The following is a 21,249-nucleotide window of genomic DNA, read 5'->3' on the forward strand; positions in this document are numbered from 1 at the left end:
TTAAATATATATATATATATATATATATATATATATATATATATATATATATGTATATGTGTGTGTATATATATATATATATATATATATATATATATATATATATATATATGCATGGAACTCTCTTAGAGGTTTTTCTGCTGTGAGGAAGCAATGGGGAGAACTTCCCCATCCTGTGAATACATGTGGAACAAAATGCAAACTAAAGGAAACCAAAAAAGAACTATGACGTTAATAATTGTTTTATCAGTTGTATCCTGGGAACTGGTGCAGAATGATACTGCCTTGTCCTGCTTGGGCAGTATCAGTAGTCAGCTATATCATTCTGTTGAGCATGTGTGTGTTAATTCCAATGTGGCTGCTCAATGTGTATGGAATTCTTCTGTCCTAGAAAATGTCGTTAAATGGAACCAACATGTCACTACAAAACACAGGGCCTGAGTGCTATTTTTGTCTAAACTATTTTTATATGTGCTGAATTGATGGCAGGGTCTAATCCAGATTCTGGTCAATTTTTATGGTGCAGCTTTTTCTTTACTTTCCCAAATAGAAAGGTACTTTGGGATTGTTTAGAATACTCTGAAACTCTGGTCTGCATTCTTCCTAGTTTGATCAGGGTCAAGTTTAAAGCACATTTAAGGTAGTTTGAAAGCACATGGCTTCCTCTTAAGAATCTTGGGAACTGTAATTCATCCCTCCCAGAGCACCCTCAACAAACTACAGTTCCCAGGATTCCTTGGAAGAAGCCATGTGATTTAAATGTATGGTATCAATGTAACCTAGGTCACAGATGGGGAACCAGTGGCCCTTCAGGTATTAGACTCCAAGGGTCAGGGATGATGGGAGTTGTAGTACAACGTCTGGAGGACCATGATTTCCCAACATTGCAACAGATACTGCTTCTTTTTCCATTTCCTTGTGTGAAAAGGCTGCAGGGTTTTGTTTTCATTTTTATCAATAGTGATATACTGATTTCAGATTAAATTAGTGTGCATTATTTGGAGCACAAGGTTTCAAAATTTTCTCTCTCCCCCTTCCCTTATCCTCCATGTGGGTTAAACCACAGAGCCTAGCAGGGCCGTCTTAAGCAGGTCGGGCGCCGTGGCGCGCGGATCGCTCCGGCGCCCCTGCCCCGTTTCTTCCCACACCTGGTGGGCGGGCACAGTGTGGTTTCCGCGCAGCTTTGCCGTGCAGCGCCCCCCTGCCAACCCGGCGCCCTGGCGCCCCGCGCCACCCAGCCTACCCCTAGAGCCGGCCCTGGAGCCTAGGGCTTGCCAATCAGAAGGTCAGCGGTTCGAATCCTCGCGACGGGGTGAGCTCCCGTTGCTCGGTCCCTGCTCCTGCCAACCTAGCAGTTCGAAAGCACCTCATAGTGCAAGTAGATAAATAGGTACCGCTACAGCGGGAAGGTAAACGGTGTTTCCATGTGCTGCTCTGGTTCGCCAGAAGCAGCTTTGTCATGCTGGCCACATGACCTGGAAAGCTGTATGCTGGCTTCCTCGGCCAATAACGCGAGATGAGCGCCGCAACCCCAGAGTTGGTCACGACTGGACCTAATGGTCAGGGGTCCCTTTACCTTTACTTTACAAATCTGCTGAGTCTTTCTTACATGTTGCTCAGAAAGTGGAGAGTGGTCATCTTGCAATGCTTCTCATACTAGTTGTGACCTGTTTTTTCTTCTTCTCTGCACCACCCTTAACAGTGAGAAGAGGAAGGCAGTTTCCTGGTAAGACTTTGAGGTCCTAAGACCAATCACTCTGACTTCTGCATTTCCAAGCCTGACTGGGCTGTATGGGGTGAAACTGCTTGCTGTGCAGCAAACCACCTCTTAGCATGAGGTTGCCCTAGGGAAGGGTCCAACGCTGGTGGGAATTTACATGGCTTAAACATGGCTCATCTTACTCAGCTACGAGTGATCGCCAAAGAAGAAGATCTTACTAACACAATCACACTTGGTTTTGTGTCTACACAGGCAGCCCCCTACTTCCCTTTTCTGCCTAGGTTGGGGTTAGTAGTGATGCCATTCTTCCTGACTTCTTTGCACTGTAGGTTATGACAGGACATTTAAAAAGCAAATGCCTTGCTAAGGTCTTTTGACACATATGCACCGCACTCTTCAATTGCCTAGTTTTCGAGTCAAGAGTGCAGAACAGGCGGATATTGAGCATAAGCTGTGGGGAGCAGCTTAGCCGTGCTGCAGTCATAAGATGTGAGCTCCTCCGGTGAGTTTCTTATCCCTAATCACCACAGGAATGGGGGTAGAGCAGGGGTCGCCAACGTGGTGCCCTCCAGGTGTTATGGAACTCAATTCGGTGTTATTGAACTGCATCTGCTGTTGGAAGTCCTCGTTTAGAACATCATAAGAGCCTGTTGGATCAGGCCCAGGGGCTCACATAGTTCAGCATCCTGTTCTCACAATGGCAAGTTAGATGCCCGTGGGAAACCTGCAAGCAGGATTCAAGAACAAGAGCAGTCTCCCTTCTGCCGGTTTCCAGCAATTGGAATGCAGAAGTATTCTTGCCTCCAGTTGTGAAAGCAGAGCAGAGCCATCATAGCTAATAGCCATCGTGCTAGATTGCATGCTTTGGCTGTTGGTGGCGCAAATCATTTTGCAGAAACCATTTCCAGTGATCTTTGTGTTATGTTTGTAACTTGTGCCGAGATGTTTGAAGCTGCAGCAAGAAGAAAACACTGGTGGTGTGTATTTTTTATCTAGAACTTCAGTTAACAGTATCAATTTTTCATTGTATCCTGTAGCTTTACTAGTCTTTTTTTATTATTTTGAACTTGACCCTTTGATAATAACTTGAGAATTGACATTGAAAACATGCAGGTATGTCTAAACTTGAAAATGTGCTGCCTGTCCTGTAAGAGAAGACTTTTCAAAATACTCTGGCGTGGCGGCAGATTCCCATGAAAACATTTCCTTGTATTGCACACCACTGGGCCTCATTAAATTTTCTTCCTCGGCTGATTCACTCACCACCTCCATGTTCTGTTCCTTTTCTTAATGTGAAGCAAAGGCATGAGCTTGTTCTCCCCCCCCCCCAAGCCCGCATTAAATGTAAGTAGGTTAGGACGGTGTAACCTTCCAGGTTACAAATAGTTGGAGTCCAGGGAGAAAAGATGTTTTTTGTTCTGCAGCTGCTGGATAGCTCAGTCAGTAGAGCATGAAACTCTTAATCTCAGGGTTGCGAGTTCAAGCCTCACATTGAGCAAAATATTCCTGCATTGCAGGAGGGTGGTCTGGATGACCCTCATGGTCCCTTCCAACTCTACAATTTTATGGTTCTTATCTGTTTTAGGGAAGCAATGGGGAGCCTCAGGTCCAGAGGGCAATTGTTGTCCTCCAGGCCTCTCTCTGGAGTCAAGTGATAAACTCCTCTGAGCCGTGCCCCTCCCTCCAGCCCTTCTTTTCACCCTCCTTGGCTAGAATGGGTCCTTGGAATCTGAGAAATCTGTTTGCTTTCCTGGGTGGAGGATGGAGGCGTATGAGTGTGTGTGTGTGTTAAGGAACTTCCCCACTGAGTGCACAGATAAAGCTTGCATTTATAGCGCTGACCTCTTCTGCCTCTGGCCCCACATACATAATTTTTATTTGCACGCTGCCTTTCCACAGTTCAAACCATGCTCAAGGCGGCTTACAACATGAAACAAATACGTGACCATAACGTAACGAAAGTAGTTGTAAGCAATCAATGAAACTTTCAAAATACACAACCAAACCGAACAATTTCCACATAAATCAAAACAAGGTTTGAAATAAAGATACAAAAATGCAACAGCAACAGCCTCCTCCATCCGCCGGCCCCCCAAAAAACCCAAACAACACCCCCGCTTCTGTTGTAGCTGCAGTCAGTCAGGGCCCTGGCCTCCAAGGCCAGTGGGAAAAGGCCTGCAAGGCAGGGAGCCGGTCTTCCAGAACTCACAGCCAAGATGGTCTCTGGCCTCCTCAGCAGCCACAGCCCATAAATCACTGGCATATGCCTTCACCGCCGCCATGTGGTCCTTAGTCTGAAAAAGGTTCCCCACCTCAGTGCTAGATCGTCTCTATTTAGTGCTTTCTGTTTGGGATTCCCTCAAAGAGTCCATTACTTTGATGGCGCTTCTGTCCTGGTGTGGTTCCCTCCTGCTCCCTCTTGGATCCATTCATGTGCTGTCCTTTGGGGCATGGCTTCTGTTGATTAGGGCAAAGTTAGACATAAGCGGGTGGCGCTGTGAGTTAAACCACAGAGCCTAGGGGTTGCCAATCAGAAGGTTGGCAGTTCGAATCCCCACGACGGGGTGAGCTCCCATTGCTCGGTCCCTGCTCCTGCCAACCTAGCAGTTCGAAAGCACGTCAAAGTGCCGTCTTCCCACGCTAATGTTCCACCGGTTGCCCCTCACTGTTTGCGGCAACTTGCAGAGACCAGCGGAACACAAAGGGGAACCAGCTGCAACGAGGTAAGAAGGCAAAGGAAGATCAGCTGAGAGGCGCTGACAGCTGTCGGCGCCTCTCAGCTGATCTTCCTTTGCCTTCTTTCCTTGATACAGCTGGTTCCCCTTTTGCTAGACAAATGCCCCTTTCGCTAGGTTTTGTGATTGGAGGTTTTTATGGCCACGCTTCGCAAGATAAAGCGGTGGCCATAAAAAACCTCGTCGTCTTGCGAGACAACCTCCAATCACAAAACCTATTCGTTAAGCGAAAAATTCCTCTTACAGGGCATTTGTCTAGCGAGGCACCACTGTATGCCAGTCTCATTTCTTGCCTCCCACACCCCACACCCATGAGCCTTCTGCTGTACTTGGGCCTTGCCTGGGTTGTTTCGGACCTTTTCCTTCCCACTCCCATGTCTCCGTCATCTTTCTCATCCTATCTCTTTGCTATTTCCTGCTGTGTCTTGTTTTTGCAGTAACCAGAAGCAGGGGGTGAGGCGATGGTAGTGGCTAAGCAAACATGTTGCTGCCAGCTGCATTTTGGAACAGACAGCATTCTAGTAGGGCATTAACATAATTATTAGATATTTGTATTTCCCTAACAGGGATTTGAGGTGGCTTACAGATAAAAATAGGAATAGCTGAAAACAGAGAGGACAACCATTTAAAAATAATTAAATGTTGATAGAAGTTAAAACTCTTTATGTGTGTAAAATATACCTACTGATGAGGAGGAATTAGTGAGACCTTGACATTGTCACAAGATTCTCTTCAGAAGCATAAAACCATCACTGTCTTGGGAGTATCGGATTGGAGTTCACTGAGAATAGAGTCCTCTTTGTGGCTGTAATGTTCTTTAATAAGAGCTGGGTATGGCAACCCTCAAAATGGTACTGAAAAATAAAATAGAGAACCTTAATGTTTCAGTGCAAACCTTCATTGGGGGCATAAGAATTCAATTAGCTGAGCAATTTTGCCTTACCAGAATAACAACAAACTGAATTCTTGTGTCTCTAAGGAAGGTTCCTCTGAAACGTGCTGAGCAATTTAATATATTATTAAAAGTTTTCCCATTTTTCAGGAGGCTTGTCCACCCTTCTTCTATTTGGTTTCTCTCTTCCTCCTGTAATAAGAAATGGTCCTCCTAAAACGGGAGTGTGTCTGCACTGCAGACTGGGGCAACAGTGGAATTGCCATGGCTTGGCAGTCTTTGAGCCACTACCAGCAATGCAGACATTTCGTATCCTTGTGCTTGCCATGGAATAGTTTCTGGAATTGTGCTTCTTGCTTCAGTCCAAGAAGAACAGGCAGGTCTGCTTAGAAACTGGTGTTCTCTCCATCATTCCTCCTTGTTGGCCTTTCCATGAGCCCAGAAAGACTTATGTCGCTCAGTCTTGCCAATTTCTTTTGCAACATTGTGGTAGGAAGCTTCTCTCTCTTATTGGATAGTTCCTGCCCACTTGTGTGTTTTCTACACTGCTGTGTCCAGAAGTGTACATACACAGTCTTGGGAGGAGGGTGTTGAAACACTAGCGCTGACACCACTACCACAAATTTAACCACACTGAAACTTGCAAATGAATGGGTTCCCCCCCCCCTTTCCTGGAAGAAAAGAAGAAACCTCTATATGCATTTGAAAGCCTTCTTTGATGAGCCTCCCTTGCTGCCTTGCTGCGGCCCAGATAGTGTGTTATCATCGGGAATAGGACCTTGGTGATGACGCCTGGGTGACAAGGAGACGCTTGATAGGAAAGGAGATTGGGCAAGAAGGAGTTCTTTGAAACCAGCTGCGGGCATATTGCACAACAGTGATGAATGTATGTGAGTTCACTTCCTACATTTCATTCTTCCAGAAATAGCTGTTGTCAGTGACCATTTTTTAAAAAGGTCAATTCTTTGTGCTGACTGTATTTAACTGTGGTTTGCGATGACCTATGTTGGGAAGGGAAAGAGCTTTTGTGGGACATTAGATAGAGTAAAGTGGCCACTTCAGGCGGCTGATTTTGGGTGCCATGAAAAGGCAGTAGTAAATGGTTGGCTATCTTGCTGTGGTGTTGTGTTTTTACTGTCAGGGCGGGGGAGAGACACTTGTGGGATTTTCTGTCTGGGGTACCAAAATAACTTGGCTTGGTTTCAGATAATGCACACCTTGGCTTGCAGGGAAGGGGCACTTTTGCTGCTCCACTTCAGGTAGCAAAATGCTAACAGCTTTTGAATAACATGTGACAATTCTGCCTCATTTTCAACACTTGGAATGGCAGTAAGGAAGGAATCCTACCTCCTTCTTCAGTCGAGTTTCCCAACCTCCCATGGTTAATGTGGTTCAAGTGAAACCTTTGTTCCAAATATTCCAGTTTAAACCCTGAATGTGTAAAACCCAGTTCTTTCCTCAAAGTCCTCCCCGAAAACCTTATTTTCTGAAGGATATCTTTATTACCTTGCCTACTTTTTCATTTGGGTTTTCAACTTCAGTGGTTTTTTTCCTTTTCCTTTTTAGTTTTAGAAGCTACAAGGAATATATCCTGAGAAGCCACAATGAGGCATTCTCATTTGGTCCGATAAAAAAGTGTGAATTCTTTTCCAGCATTTGTCATACAGTATGTTCAAACATTCATGCAAGCAAACTGAGGCAAGGGTCGGTTGTATGCAAAACATACACTGAGTTTAAAATAAATAAATAAACTTGGCTCCTTCTCTTTGTGGAGATGGTTTTGCAGCCTGCCAGTTGTCAAAGAAAGAATGTCTGTTGCTGAAAGGGGACAATAGAACCTGCCTCAATGTGTTCAAACAAGTCTTCAGTCCCCTGGTGCCAGATGGAAGCTCCAGCATTTGGACCTCAGTACCAGCAATGAGCAGGCATGACCATCCATTTAAAACTGACAAGACAGGCAGAGTTTTGTTATTACTATTATTATTTCTGGGCACCAGGAGTAGCAAGCTAGGATTAAAATTTATTGCCTCTGTTGGCAAGAGGCACTGGTCTCCATCATAACACCAGGTTTTGACAGCAATATTAAGCTGAACTTCTTTATCTTGTTTTATTTGGGCATTGGGATCCTAGTCTCTCCAATTGGCGTCTGCTGGGATTATACAATTTATTTTGGGACCCTACATTCAACTCTGTGCAGCTGGTTCTAAAACAATGACTGATTTGATTTGATATATTCTTTGTTGTTTCTATGGTGTCTGGATTATTAGATACCCTGTATAAATGATTTTTGTTAGTTGAAAACTTATCTGTGAAACTCACCTTCATCACTGCTCATCTAGCCTCCCTCACTTCTGTCTTCTGGTTCATAGTATACTCGCTTCCACACAGTTTCCTAGCTCATTAGAGAGACTTCTAGGCTGAGGTCTTAATATTCTGTTGCTAAAAAATTTCTAAGAGCCATGTTATTGCTATTTTTATTCTGTGCCACAGCTCTCATTGATGTGTCCCGCAGGTGGCAGCCAGTTTTGAACTTCATTTTGAACTTGGTTTTTGTGACTTGCAGGTGTTGGTTTCATATGCAAACTTAGACCTCCTAGTGATTGGGCCTAGACAATAGCCACTTGCTATGGGCTTGGAAATAAAAGAAGTATCCAAATAAGTTGTCAAAAGTGTCCTAAAGCTTTCCCCCAAGTTATTGTTGCTAGCTGCTCGTTTTGGTTGCAGTGGGTTGTAAATGCATTAAAACTAATGGACCTAAGTCATGTCCATTAATTTCAGCGCTGCGACTTGGAGTACAACTAAAGTTGGCTGCCACCCAGTGTCCTGTCCCCCAGAGGATTTTAGAAACGGCTTTTCTTAAAAGTGCGCCGAAGCTTACCAGGTGTACTCCATCAAAATAAAACAATCAATCTCTCAGGGAAAGTCCCTAGTCATGCAAAACCAGGGTTGTTGTTTTTCTGGCCTTATTTTCATGGCTTTTAACCCTTATGCTTCCCTATCACGCTTTGAGAACATAAATCTGAGCCATTTCGTATCAGGATTCCATTTTGTAAGGAGAGTGGGGAGGCCTTCACTGTAGAAACTGTATCTGATCAAGGAACATATTCTTGAAAAGCAGAGTTTGGAGGAAGATCTTGAGGTAAGAAGATGAAGGAGATCCAAGTTAAGTGGTCTGGGCAGAGGCAGGGGTGGAGGAAGGAGGTGCGGTAGGTGCGGGCTGCCCCGGGTGGCACTCACCGCAGGGCCTGCAGTGCGCCTGAGCCACGCGTCTCTCCTGGGCAGAGGGTCCAGTATTGGATAGTGGCAGCCTTGATGTCTTGGGCTGCTTTAGGGAGTTAAGCACAGGTATCATCTTCTCTTGTTGGGGCAAGGCTGCATAGAGGTCTGTTGTTAGGCAGTTGTGAAGCACCCAGCCCAAAAGTTACTTCAGTGTCTGGCATTTCTCTTGGGAGTTTTGAAAGGCAAGGCTTTCTAGTACAGTGGTACCTCTAGTTACGAACTTAATTTGTTCCGGAGGTCCGTTCTTAACCTGAAACTGTTCTTAACTAGAGGCGTGCTTTTGCTAATGGGGCCTCTTGTTGCTGCTGCTGCGTCGCCGGCACACGATTTCCGTTCTCATCTTGGGGCAAAGTTCTCAAGTCGAGGTAACTCTTCCAGGTTAGAGGAGTTTGTAACCTGAGGTGTTTGTAATTCGAGGTACCACTGTCCTAACCAAATTAAGAATATATGATATTTAATATAATAATAATGTCAGAGGGCCTGATATGGCTACTCTAGAGTAACGACTCCAGCATGGTCTTTTAAGGCTTTTATTAAGTGCTGATTATTTACAGTGTTCAGAGCAGTAAAAATGCATCCTTAAGGTGAGGTGTCAGAACCTCCGAATGGCGATTGGCGCGTTTTCTTCCAGCACCAAAGCTTTGGCAGACCCAACCTCTTCCCCCTACGTTTGCGTCGCAATTCGGGAGTTGGGGGGATTGGCCTCCCCCCCGTGCGTCCAACTTCCTGTCCCACCTGCGGCATGGGCTCCACAACCTTGCCTGAGCCTCGGACACCACTTCCTGACTCTCCGCTGGAGGCAGAGCTCTCCTTACTCTCTCCAGCGCTTGGGGATGGGCTGGAACTTAAGATGGGAGGGACTTCCCTGTATCCCTTGTCCCTCACAAATAATAATAATAATTTATACCCCGCCCATCTGGCTGGGTTTCCCCAGCCACTCTGGGCGGCTTCCAACAGAAAAATGAAATAAAATAATCTATTAAACATTAAAAGCCTCGCTGCCTTCAGGTGTCTTCTAAAAATCTGGTAGCTGTTTTTCTCTTTGACATCTGATGGGAGGGCGTTCCACAGGGCGGGTGCCACCACCAAGAAGGCCCTCTGCCTGGTTCCCTGCAACTTGGCTTCTCGCAACGAGGGAACCGCCAGAAGGTCCTCAGTACTGGACCTCAGTGTCCGGGCAGAATAATGGGGGTGGAGACGCTCCTTCAGGTATACTGGACCGAGGCCATTTAGGGCTTTAAAGGTCAGCACCAACACTTTGAACTGTGCTCGGAAACGTACTGGGAGGCAATGTAGATCTTTCAAGACCGGTGTTATGTGGTCTCGGCGGCCGCTCCCAGTCACCAGTCTAGCTGCCGCATTCTGGATTAGTTGTAGTTTCCGGGTCACCTTCAAAGGTAGCCCCATGTAGAGCGCATTGCAGTAGTCCAAGTGGGAGATAACTAGAGCATGCACCACTCTGGCGAGACAGTCTGCAGGCAGGTAGGGTCTCAGCCTGCGTACCAGATGGAGCTGATAGACAGCTGCCCTGGACACAGAATTGACCTGCGCCTCCATGGAGAGCTGTGAGTCCAGAATGACTCCCAGGCTGCGCACCTGGTCCTTCAGGGGCACAGTTACCCCATTCAGAACCAGGGAGTCCTCCACACCTGCCCGCCTCCTGTCCCCCGCAAACAGTACTTCTGTCTTGTCAGGATTCAACCTCAATCTGTTAGCCGCCATCCACCCTCCAACCGCCTCCAGGCACTCACACAGGACCTGCACCGCCTATTTTTACTTGGTCACATCTTCCTGTTTAAAGGAACTTTGCTGAGTCTCTCTTGAAATGCCACCTGCTGTGTGTATTTTAATATGGTACATATTTTGTCTTTTGGGTAGCCGAGAATGAAATGCTGTCCCTCCTAGTTTGTGCTGTCCCTTTTTACAGGACAAGGAAGTCACTACAGTGGTGCCTCGCTTAACGAATGCCCTGCTTAACGAAATTTCCGCTTAACGAAAGGTTTTTTTCTAGCGGAGGTTGCCTCGCTAGACGAATTCATTTTATGAAAAATTCGTCTAGCGAATCACGGTTTCCCATAGGAATGCATTGAAATTCAATTAATGCGTTCCTATGGGCAAAAAAAAAATCAATGCATTCCTATGGGATTCGCTAGACGAATTTTTCATTATAAGAAAAGACCCGTGGAACGAATTAAATTCGTCTAGTGAGGCACCACTGTAATTCATATCTCTATTTTTTTCCTTTATGCTGGAAATCAAGAGTGTGTTCCTCCCCCACCCCTGTCCTGTCCTGTCCTGCTCTGCTCTGCCCTGGTACAGTACTCCATTGGAAAGTGCAGTTGGAGTACTGTACCAAAAAATGGAGAAGGATATTGAAAACAAAAACAAACTTTCATTTAATTACACAATTCAATGTTGTGATCACCGTGAAGTTTGCAGCAGCACAGTCTTTGCTTTAATTCTGGAGGGTTCACCTTGGTCAGTTTTTATTTATTTAAAATCATAGTATCAAATATCAAGGTCCTGGGTTTCTTCTTTTAAATCCTTCAATAACATTGTGCCACATCTGCATAAAGCCAAAATGTTTACAAGCACAGAGATTATTCACAATGGCAATAACTTGTGGCAATCATCCTATCTCTGTTCTGCTAATTTGTTTCATTGCCTATTACTGCATTTGTGAGGGTGGGGCTCGTCGTACCGTACTTGTATACACACTTTTGAGTTTTGCCCAGACATGTTTGAGACTCTTGTCTCAAACATGTGTAATATGTGTAATATTTTTATTGCACATGCATACATAAACATATTTGTGTTATGTGCACATGCACACAGGTGTAATGTAAACCTACCAGCTAATTTAGCTCCATAATGTAAGTGGGTTCTGTTCAACGGCAGCTTTCACTGGCTGTTTCCTAGAATTGTTGGTTTTGTTCCCTCTTATTATGTGTTTCCAGCTCAAAATAATATACTCTCCCTTCGCTGCTTATGGTAATGTGATGCTCTGAAACATCCTTGTCCTTGGGCCATCATGAATAAGGAATGCCACCCTATAATTGCCCTTAAGCCTTCTGGCTACCAAACAGTGCAAACAGGTGCTGCCTGGGTAGGCTTCGGAGAGAGCTGTGTTGGGACTTGTTGAATGAAACTTCTCCAGTAGGCAGGGATTCCCCATGTATTCCTTGGGGCGAGGCTAAGAGGGTAGGTAGGGTTTTTCTTCAGAATTTTCCTGCTTCCCATTCCAAGGATTGGCCCCTGTCCTGTTTTTCTTTTGTTTTTGGAGCTGATTCAATTCTTGGCTTGGCACCTGCTTGACAGAATATATTTGAGAAGGGCGGGAAGTGGCTGCTAGCTGTGGCATGTTGCTGTAACCCTGAATGCTGTTGGACAGGGAGGAATAAAGCTGGTAATTAGAGCAAAAAGTGGGAAGTTGATGCCAGTGATAAAACTGTGACAAACCTGCACCTGGGCTGTACCACTTCAGGCTATGGAAAGGGGCTCATGCAGTAGTATGCTCCACCATCTAAAAAAGCCACCTCTCCAGACAAAAACGGAACAGAACTAGATGGCAGGAAGAATGGTTTTAGCCATGTCCCTGTTGCATTATAGAGAGAGAGGGGGGGGGGAGAACTGGGCCTTTGCTGTATACAGTGTGGCACAGCTCTCTCAAAAAGTGTCAGCTGGGGCTTTTGTGTTTTCTCAAATACAAAGAGATGGTTGGGGGCTTTGAACCAAAAAAAACCTTTTAGACAAAGTATATGTTTAACTCGGTTTTCCTTAGATAGCAACTGAATTCTTTAACAATACAGTGGTGCCTCGCAAGACAAATTTAATTTGTTCTGTGAGTCAATTCGTTTTGCGAAAAATTCATCTAGCGAATCACATAGGAATGCATTGAAAAAAATTATTATTATTTGCCCATAGGAACGCATTAATTGAATTTCAATGCATTCCTATGGGAAACCACGATTCGCTAGACAAATTTTTCACAAAACGAATTCGTCTAACGAGGCAACCTCCGCTCGAAAAATCTCTTCATTAAGCGAAAAATTCGTCTTACAGGGCATTTGTCTAGCGAGGCACCACTGTATGGTGCTTGTTCCCTGCGTCCCTGTGCAACGAGAAGTTCTAGGGACAGCGCTAAAGGATTTCGTTTTCCTCTTTGGATGATCTTCTCTTTTTTTTTTTTTAGTTGCAAATGTACAAGTAAAGCACCGTAGAAGCACACAGTCACTCCTATGGCAGGCAGCAGATCCCCAGACAGCCACTTAAGCTGACCCCACCCCAAGGCTCGGTTTCAATTAGTTCCAAACTAGAAACTCTCAGTGCACTGTTTTTCTGACACTGTCTCGGACAGTTCTGAGGCAGCTGTCGGGGATTTTTACAAACACACCCCTCTGCAGTGTCTTTGGTTTGAGGAGCCATCCCCTACAGTTGGATTACCCATAAAGCCGTTGGATTACCCATAAAGCCCTCCAGATGTTGTTGGCCTCAAAATCCCATCAGCCTCGGCCACCATGGCCACTGGTGTGGGATGATGGGAGTTGTAGTCCAGCATACCTGAAGGAGCGTCTCCACCCCCATCGGACACCAGACACTGAGGTCCAGCTCCAAGGGCCTTCTGGTGGTTCCCTGACTGCGAGAAGCAAAGTTACAAGGAACCAGGCAGAGAGGGCCTTCTCGGTATTGGTGCCAGCCCTGTGGAATGCCTCACACCAGATGTCAAGGAAATAAACAACTACCTGACTTTTAGAAGATATCTGAAGGCAACCAAGGTTTAGGGAAGCTTTTAATATTTGATGTTTTATCGTGCTTTTAATATTCTGTTGGGAGCCGCCCAGAGTGGCTGTGGAAACCCAGCCAGATGGGTGGGGTATAAATATTATATTATTATTATTATTATTATTATTATTATTATTATTATTATTATTATTATTATTATTCCCATCCCGACAAGTGTTCCACCAAGAGGACATCACTGTTCTCAGTTGCCTCTTCACGAGTTATTGCTCAGTGAAGGATACAGGAGATTCATTTAATGTGAAAGGAGGAAGGAAGGGGAGGTTGTATCCCGAGTATAGTTAAGAATTTGGAGAGCCACCTCTTTGCCGCCTCCGAGTGTCTCCGTCTCTCCTTTCCTCTTGCTACTACCAAACCTTACAGGTAACTTGGTGCTTTCTGGATTTTCAAGAAATCAAATGAAAAGGTTCCAAGAACTCGGGCCAGGAGGGAGGGAGATTAATTATGAATTCTTCAAACTGTTTTTTGCTTAAGGTAATGAGACAAATTCCAGTTGAGATGATTTTCAAATCCAGGACAAGGCCCTGTTTTGTTCATTCTTCATCAGCTATAGTTTCATAGTCAAAGTGTACCAATTGTGGTACACCAACTGGAATTTGTCTCATTACCTTAAGCAGAAAACAGTTTGAAGAATTCATAATTAATCTCCTTCCTGGCCCGAGTTCTTGGAACCTTTTCATTTGATTTCTGGATTTTCAAGGCTTGCAGTCTCCCTCCCATTTTGGCTGACTGCATGTGCATGTTGTGTCATGAAATGGCTGGTCACTGGCTGCGTTCTTCTCGCTTGCCACTTTCAGTGTCCTCCTCTTCTTCTTTTGAAGCTTTCGTTCCTCCTGTAGGTAAAAAATAAAAATAAAAATCTCAGGCACTCATTGTCCTTAGGCTTGCCAGTGAGTCATTTCTGCTTCTCTCCCATTGGCACAGCAAGCCGGGCAGGACCTTGCATTGTTATGGAAACCAGCTGAGATATGTCAGCAATGTTGGTAACATGGCAAAAGGCATCTCGGACATCTGTTCCGCTGTTGCTGACCTTGTTCCGATAAACCGTTGCACGATCTCTTACTTGTTCTGCTTTCAGTGCCTCCTCTCCTTCTTCCCCCTCTGCTGCTCCAAGGTGTTGAATATTGCGCCTGACACGTCTGGCTGCTGTGCTGTCTCCCTTTCCTGAGGGAAAATAAATCTCTCCCCTAACTCCCCACAGAGACTTTGAAGGGGAAACTTTCCATCCTGCTTGAGCCTCTCTTTTGCCTGATGGATCCATTCCAAGGTGCTAGCTATAAACATGTAAGCAAACGGAATAAAGAGCACCAGTGTTTCTCTTGTACGTGTGTGTTACATGATCAGGCAGCTTTGAAGGATTTCTGCTACCATAGTGTGGTAATGATCTAAGTTTTCAAATTATAGAGCCAAGCCAAATGGCTTTGCTTGATGTGTAAAGCTTATAAATTTTCCATTGGCTGCCAAGTCTTGGCAGAAGGAAGTTTGTGAAATGGAATATTTTTAATAAAAAAAAAAAGTTGTTTGGGAGTGCTTAATGTAATTTAAGGTGAATTTAAATTCAAATGTAACCTGGAAAAACATTCCTTCCAGATTTGCCCTTGCAGTGACTAAATAATAGTCAGTGGCATAATCTACAGTAGGTTATAAAAACCACTTTTGCCTGGTAAACGATTCCTTTATGTGGTCTTTGTTTACAGGCCACAGGCTGGACTTACGTATTAGTGACAAACTTTCAGGGCCAACCACTTCCTATGTGGCAGAACCCTCATAATGCTAGGCCATAATTCATTAAAGTTAACCACAAGCTGTCCCACACACTTTCAAACAAACCATCACTTGTTTCTCCGAAGTTTGGCTGGTGTTTTCCATCTATTCTTGCCATATGACCTTTAGGCTCAGTGACTTTTAGGCCCACCTGGGCAAGTTAGTGCCCAAAGAAACCATGATTAAGGAAGGGTCCTGGATTCACATGTAATGCTAGCCATAGATAAAACAAACAAGGTTCATAAGAAACCATAGTTTCAGACTGTATTTTGTTGGCAGTAACCAAAGTTTGGATAAGTCACAGGATGGAGTTGACACATAATAAACCACTGGTTAATAAACTATGGCTTAGCATTATGTGCAGACCAGTGTCAGGCAACCATGTTAAATAGAATATTACAGATGCCAGGATGGCCTCGGTAACCCAAGAGGGGGGTGATGTCACGTTCTAAAAAACCCTCTAGTTTCTGAGCATGACAGTCTCTTTCCTGAACAATTGCACATGAATTCCTGCTCATAGAGTTTTTTCACTCTAATGCTTTCTGAAGTGGCATAGTGTAGGTTGTCAGTGCCCAGGGGCCATGTGGAGGTGGGGGACAGACGGACAGAGTACGCATGCGCATTCAACTGCCTAACGGCATCCTTGCACTCAGGAGATTGCAGATACAGAGATGAGAGGGAAAAAGAGTCTTTCTGTTGTCTGGAGAGGCCACTTCCTGGTTCGCATGGAGATGCAGTTTTCAATGGAGTCCAGTGACGGGAGTGCGCAGCTGCATTGAGGCAGCACTGGGTGTTTGAATTTTTTCACCCCTAACAATTTTGCACCCACCCTGTGACCCCCCCGGTCCTACATTATCCCAGTGGCTTTATGTTCCTAAAAACATTGTGTCATAAAGAAAACAGGGTGCACATTTGCACATATGAAGATTAGATGCAGAGATAAATGCATGACATGTCCTCAGATTCCCTATGAGTTTCATTTGGAGAGTGAGTAGGATGAAGGGCTTCTAATTCCAACAGGTATTGGCACTCTCAAGCCCTGGAAACATTGGTGGGGCATTGAGTTCTGTTTCTTTATGTCCCTGTGCATGGCAGCTGTGGACATTTCCTGCTCTACTGTTTCTGTGACCACAGTGGACAGCACAGGCCATGCGTTGCTCACATCAGAATCAGATTGTCTATCCATTAGGCAGGCATCTCACTATACCATGAGACCAACTCTATCTCATAAAACACCTCCACACACATTCCTGATTCGTTGCTTGCCTAGATGTGGTACATTGCTGACTGTCTGGATACAATAGATAACAGGCTCCCCACATAGTTGCAGTCACCCGTTGAAAAGTATGTAAGGGACTACCATTATAGCTAAATAGCACCTGCCACTATTGCTTATGATACTTCCTTGGTTACACAAATATGCCTTGGTTATACAAATATTGTTGCTGTTTGGTGGTGCGTTGTTATTGTTTTAATAAGAAAGTTTGGGTCCATCTAGGGTCTCGACTGCCTTTTCCCAGTAGCTTATGAGTCAGGGGATTGTGCCTTTGAAAGTGAGGACTCTTGCTAACTAGTAGTGCTAGGAAGGAGGTTGGATTGAAGTGGAAAGGGAAGCTGATACTCTTCTGATGACTCAGTTGCATCATGGAAAATCTCTAAGGCAATGCTGAGAGCTGGGCTTGGGGTTGTTCTTGCACAATCTCAGCCAGTCTCTCTTTCTTTCTTACTCTCGGTCTTTTGGTGTCATACACTATCTAAGAGAATGAAAGGGTAAACTATGCCACTTTGCTCAGTCAGACCTAAAGCATCATGCACCATGAAGGAAATGAAAGTGATGCATAGACATTCTTGGTTTAGCTTTTTTTTTGCTTTAATACCAAAGTCGCTGAGATTGATGACCTGTCTAACATTATGCATTTCATATGACATGAACAGATGTGTACAAGAGCATGTATGGTTATAGAATCATAGAAGTGTAGAGTTGGAAGGGACCCTGAGGGTCCTCTAGCCCAACCCCCTGCAATGCAGGAATGCTGCCTACAGCCATCCTTGGGTGGACTCGAACCGCCAACCTTTTGGTTAACAGCCAGATGCCCTGACCCATTGTGCCACCTGAGGGACTCCTATATAGAAAGGGATGCTTCCAACAACCAGCTGTTAACACTCAAAAGACAGGGAAAGCCCTTGGGAAACAACAACAACACTCCTCCTCCTCTGCCAGCCACGTAGACTTGCACGTGGTTCTCTGCACTTGTTCAGCGGCATCAACCAGGTGAATGTAGACAACTAGTAGGGGCTGGAGTACGGTGCATTTTAAAAGCTGCAGGAGCACTTCCAATCCTCAGGATAAGTGCTGCATGCAGAAGTGGCCCTTTGAGCCAACTTGAGCACTGTTGGAGTTTTGTCTGTGTTGCATTTCTATTCAGGGAGATCATGAAGGTGGAAGTAAAGCATGACTGTGCGTGGGGTTGTTTGACACAAAACTGCTGGAAAGACTGTCTGCATGGCTGTTTGTATGGCAGTTGTGCCTCTTCCATCAGCCCCAAAGACCTCTGTTGTTTGCTGATGCTGCTTTTCCCATTTGTGGGTTGAATGGACTATAAACATTTCCTTTCCCCTCGAAGTTCGGAGATGGCGCTGGCTATAAAGCATATTATGGATGACACAAGCAGCTCGAGGCGCCAGTTCCCTTGGCGAACCATTGACATGAGCTGTCTTTGCTTGCCCACTCAAGCACTTTTAAGAATTGCCGGATAGGATGCTCATTCCCCCTGGATGCTTCTGGCCCTGGGTTATTGATTACGGTGCTCTTCTTGCTGAGAGGCACCGCCTTAAACATTTATGGTCTCATCATTTCCCTTGAAATATACCAGGGGTATCTGTAATGCGCTCCCGGTGGGACACTTTGCTACAGAAGCTGCTGCTCTTTCCAAGCCTCGGAACATAAGGGGAATCTTATTGCAGTCTTTCTTTTATTTTCTTTGTCTGTATACCCCACCCTTCAAATAAGTTACTAGGGCAGCTTAAAGTGAAATATTCGGAAATTTGTTAAATAACAATTATGTTAGAATTAACTGAAAACAGCCACGCCCAGGTAAAAGAATAGTTTTAAAACCTGAGTAAACACCAGTAGTGATGTATGGAAGTGAGAGCTGGACCATAAAGAAGGCTGATCGCTGAAGAATTTATGCTTTTGAATTATGGACTGCAAGAAGATCAAACCTATCCATTCTCAAGGAAATCAGCCCTGAATGCTCACTGGAAAGACAGATCCTGAAGCTGAGGCCCCAATACTTTGGCCACCTCATGAGAAGAGAAGACTCCCTGGAAAAGAACCTGATGTTGGGAAAGATTGAGGGCACAAGGAGAAGGGGACGACAGAAGACAAGATGGTTCGACAGTGCTCTCGAAGCCACCAACATGAGTGACCAAACTGTAGGAGGCAATGGAAGACAGGAGTGCCTGGCGTGCTCTGGTGCATGGGGTCACAAAGAGTCGGACACGACTAAACAACAACAACAAAAACCACCTGCCTCGTGCATACTGTGGATCAACAGCTGGGAATCCTTACCACCCTGAGGGCAACATTCCTCCATGGCTGGAGCAATGGATATGACTCTTCCCTTTTGTGCAGGAGGTTACATTCCAGCTGTACAAGTGCCATAGGTTTGTACACACATACCTCCATCCAAGCGAGCTAGAAACATCATTACAGCTTGGATACCTTCCAGCCTGGTAAAAGCACTTAAGGAAGACATGGGCAAGGGATGGTGAGGAGTGTGGCCTGGGATAAGGAGTGTGGTCTAGGGAGAGTCCCAAGGGTTGGGTGGAGCAACCGCATTTGGCTCTTTGGCTGGCGGTCCCTCCACTGCTGCTATAGAGCTGGCTCAAGGGACAAGAAGTCTCTGGTGCAGCTTCCTGTCCGCGTTCAAAACTCCCGTTGTTCTATGCATATTTTGCGATAGGGAATTTCATTAGCACAAACAGTTTCTGAGCTCTGGGCGCAGTAGTTTGCCTAAGATTTCAAGATTAAAACTGCAGAGTAGAAGGAAAGGACGACCTTTTTCTGCCTCCCCAGTTTCAGCTACTCTGAAGACTGGAGAAGAGAGCCTCTTAAGAATATTTGGGGGGTGAGCAGGGAAAGGACTAGACCATGTGAAAAATGAACATAACATTCTGGCTGCAGTTCATTCATTTCCAGCTTTGTATTCTTGTTATTTAAAAAATGCACCTAGACATTCTGTTGTTGCACCCATAGCCTATTCTGAAGGTGCCATTTAGCTCCTAGCTTTCCTATCTCAGTTTCTAACACCGGTTCCTGTGTGACATTGCTACTGGATGTAGACTGGACTTCCAGAGTTGTTTTGGCCTGAAGCTGAATTATTCTGAGGATGGGATGTAGTGGAAGAGGGAGCATGAAATATGGGAGAGGCTTATGCTTTTTATTTTGCAAACCAGCCTGCAAACTTTGGTTGAAGGGTGGTATAGAAATTTAATAAATAATAATGTAATAAATAGTGTCTTGCAGCAAAAAATAAAATAAAAAATACTGTCAGGAAAGTTGTACGGCATGTTAAAAAATACTTAGCAGATTTATTGGTGGCATGAGGTTTTGTGGGCTCACTTTGTGAGATGTGTGAAGTTGGCTATATCCTTGGTTGGCATAGAGAGATGGCTGCCCATGAGTATGAACGTGGAGGATAAAAGATTACCGAGTTGGGCCGAAAGGTCATGAAATGCAAAGGGTTCCGCCTGCGACATTTCCATGTAACGTTTAGCTGTATACAGGAGAAGTGCAGTGAACATTATGGCTGTTGTGAATGGTCAGTGTGCTTTTGAACTTTGAGTAGAAATGTCACAGACTGTGTGTCTTGTATTCCGTGGCCTTTTAGCTTCACTGTTTACAACTTTTTTTCCTTCTATACCCACACAGTAAAGACTGCGTTTGGTTTGTAGGCTAGCCAAGAAAGCTTTGAAAGTGTGCTGCCGCCACCTTGTGGGTATTTATTTCATTATCAATGCGTTTGAGAAGAACTTTCCATGTCGGGAGGAAATATACAGTACTTTCGACTGTGCAGTGTGAAAGGGACTTTTAGAGTATGTTTTCCTATTGCTTAAGCTTTCGACTCAAGAGATCTCCTCTGCCTTGCCTCCTGCTTGCTGTGTCCATATGGCATATCTGAAAAGCCTTACCCCTAGTGTCAGGAATTGCCATCCAAGATGCACGGGAGTTTCTTAAAGGTGAAATATTGAAGGCACAAATGCAGACAGTTCCAACAAGAAAGAAAAGTGGGAGGCATCTACAAATTTTGGAGAGGTTAATCCTGGAGAAAGGAATAGCACACTGACCAGTGAGATTTTTTTTTAAAAGAATGCTCCTGAAATAGCAGAGCATTTGCTGGTTGAGGGATGGTGGTCATAGCAAACCATACAGCTCTAAACCATGGTTTGCTTGCTTGTATATTGGTAGCTCAAACCATGGCATGGTGTGTGTTTTAAAATTCTGGTTAACAGTAGTTGATTTGGTTAGGGCATCCCCAAACACAGGCATCCCCAAACTTCGGCCCTCCAGATGTTTTGGACTACAATTCCCATCTTCCCTGACTACTGGTCCTGTTAGCTAGGGATCATGGGAGTTGTAGGCCAAAACATCTGGAGGGCCGCAGTTTGGGGATGCCTGCTTTAACCCTTCTCATTCTAGTGTTGACCGATCTCTAGGCTTAGACAGCCTAACCTACATAGCTTCAATCTCAGAGTGGGTGAGACCACTTAAGAGCTGTATCATTAACACTGGCTTGACCCACTCTGCAGCATTAATCCCATCCAGAGTCTTCCCATCCCGTTGTGTGGGAAGCCCCTTGTTGATGTGACTCCCGGCATTGGCTGTGTTCTGCCTTGCACCTGCAGGGGATGAGATCATTGGCCATCCCGAATAAAGCCAGGATTATTAAAGAAGGCGCTAGGGGCTCCCTTGTGTAAGCACACTTAGGCTGATTGGAAAATAGCACCGGTTCTTAAAGGTATTCAAGCAAATGGTGCCTACCCTGGGCTTGGCGACA

The 21,249-nt window shown here is 45.0% G+C and overlaps 1 protein-coding gene across 3 annotated transcripts in view; it reads left to right on the plus strand.

Moving 5' to 3' along the window:
• The window catches only part of RHBDF2 (rhomboid 5 homolog 2), a 54,126-nt gene that overhangs the window by 14,437 nt on the left and 18,440 nt on the right, over positions 1–21,249 (plus strand). Inside the window, exon 1 of one of the 3 annotated variants that reach the window (XM_060271829.1) lies at positions 4,549–8,486. The exons of the other annotated variants lie outside the window; for them this stretch is intronic. The gene's annotated coding sequence lies outside the window, so the exon portion shown is untranslated. Of the gene's footprint in view, positions 1–4,548; positions 8,487–21,249 lie in introns of those variants that run through there. 3 annotated transcript variants of the gene reach the window in all.

The sequence above is a fragment of the Zootoca vivipara genome, chromosome 2, assembly GCF_963506605.1.
Source record: "Zootoca vivipara chromosome 2, rZooViv1.1, whole genome shotgun sequence".
NCBI lineage: Eukaryota > Metazoa > Chordata > Lepidosauria > Squamata > Lacertidae > Zootoca > Zootoca vivipara.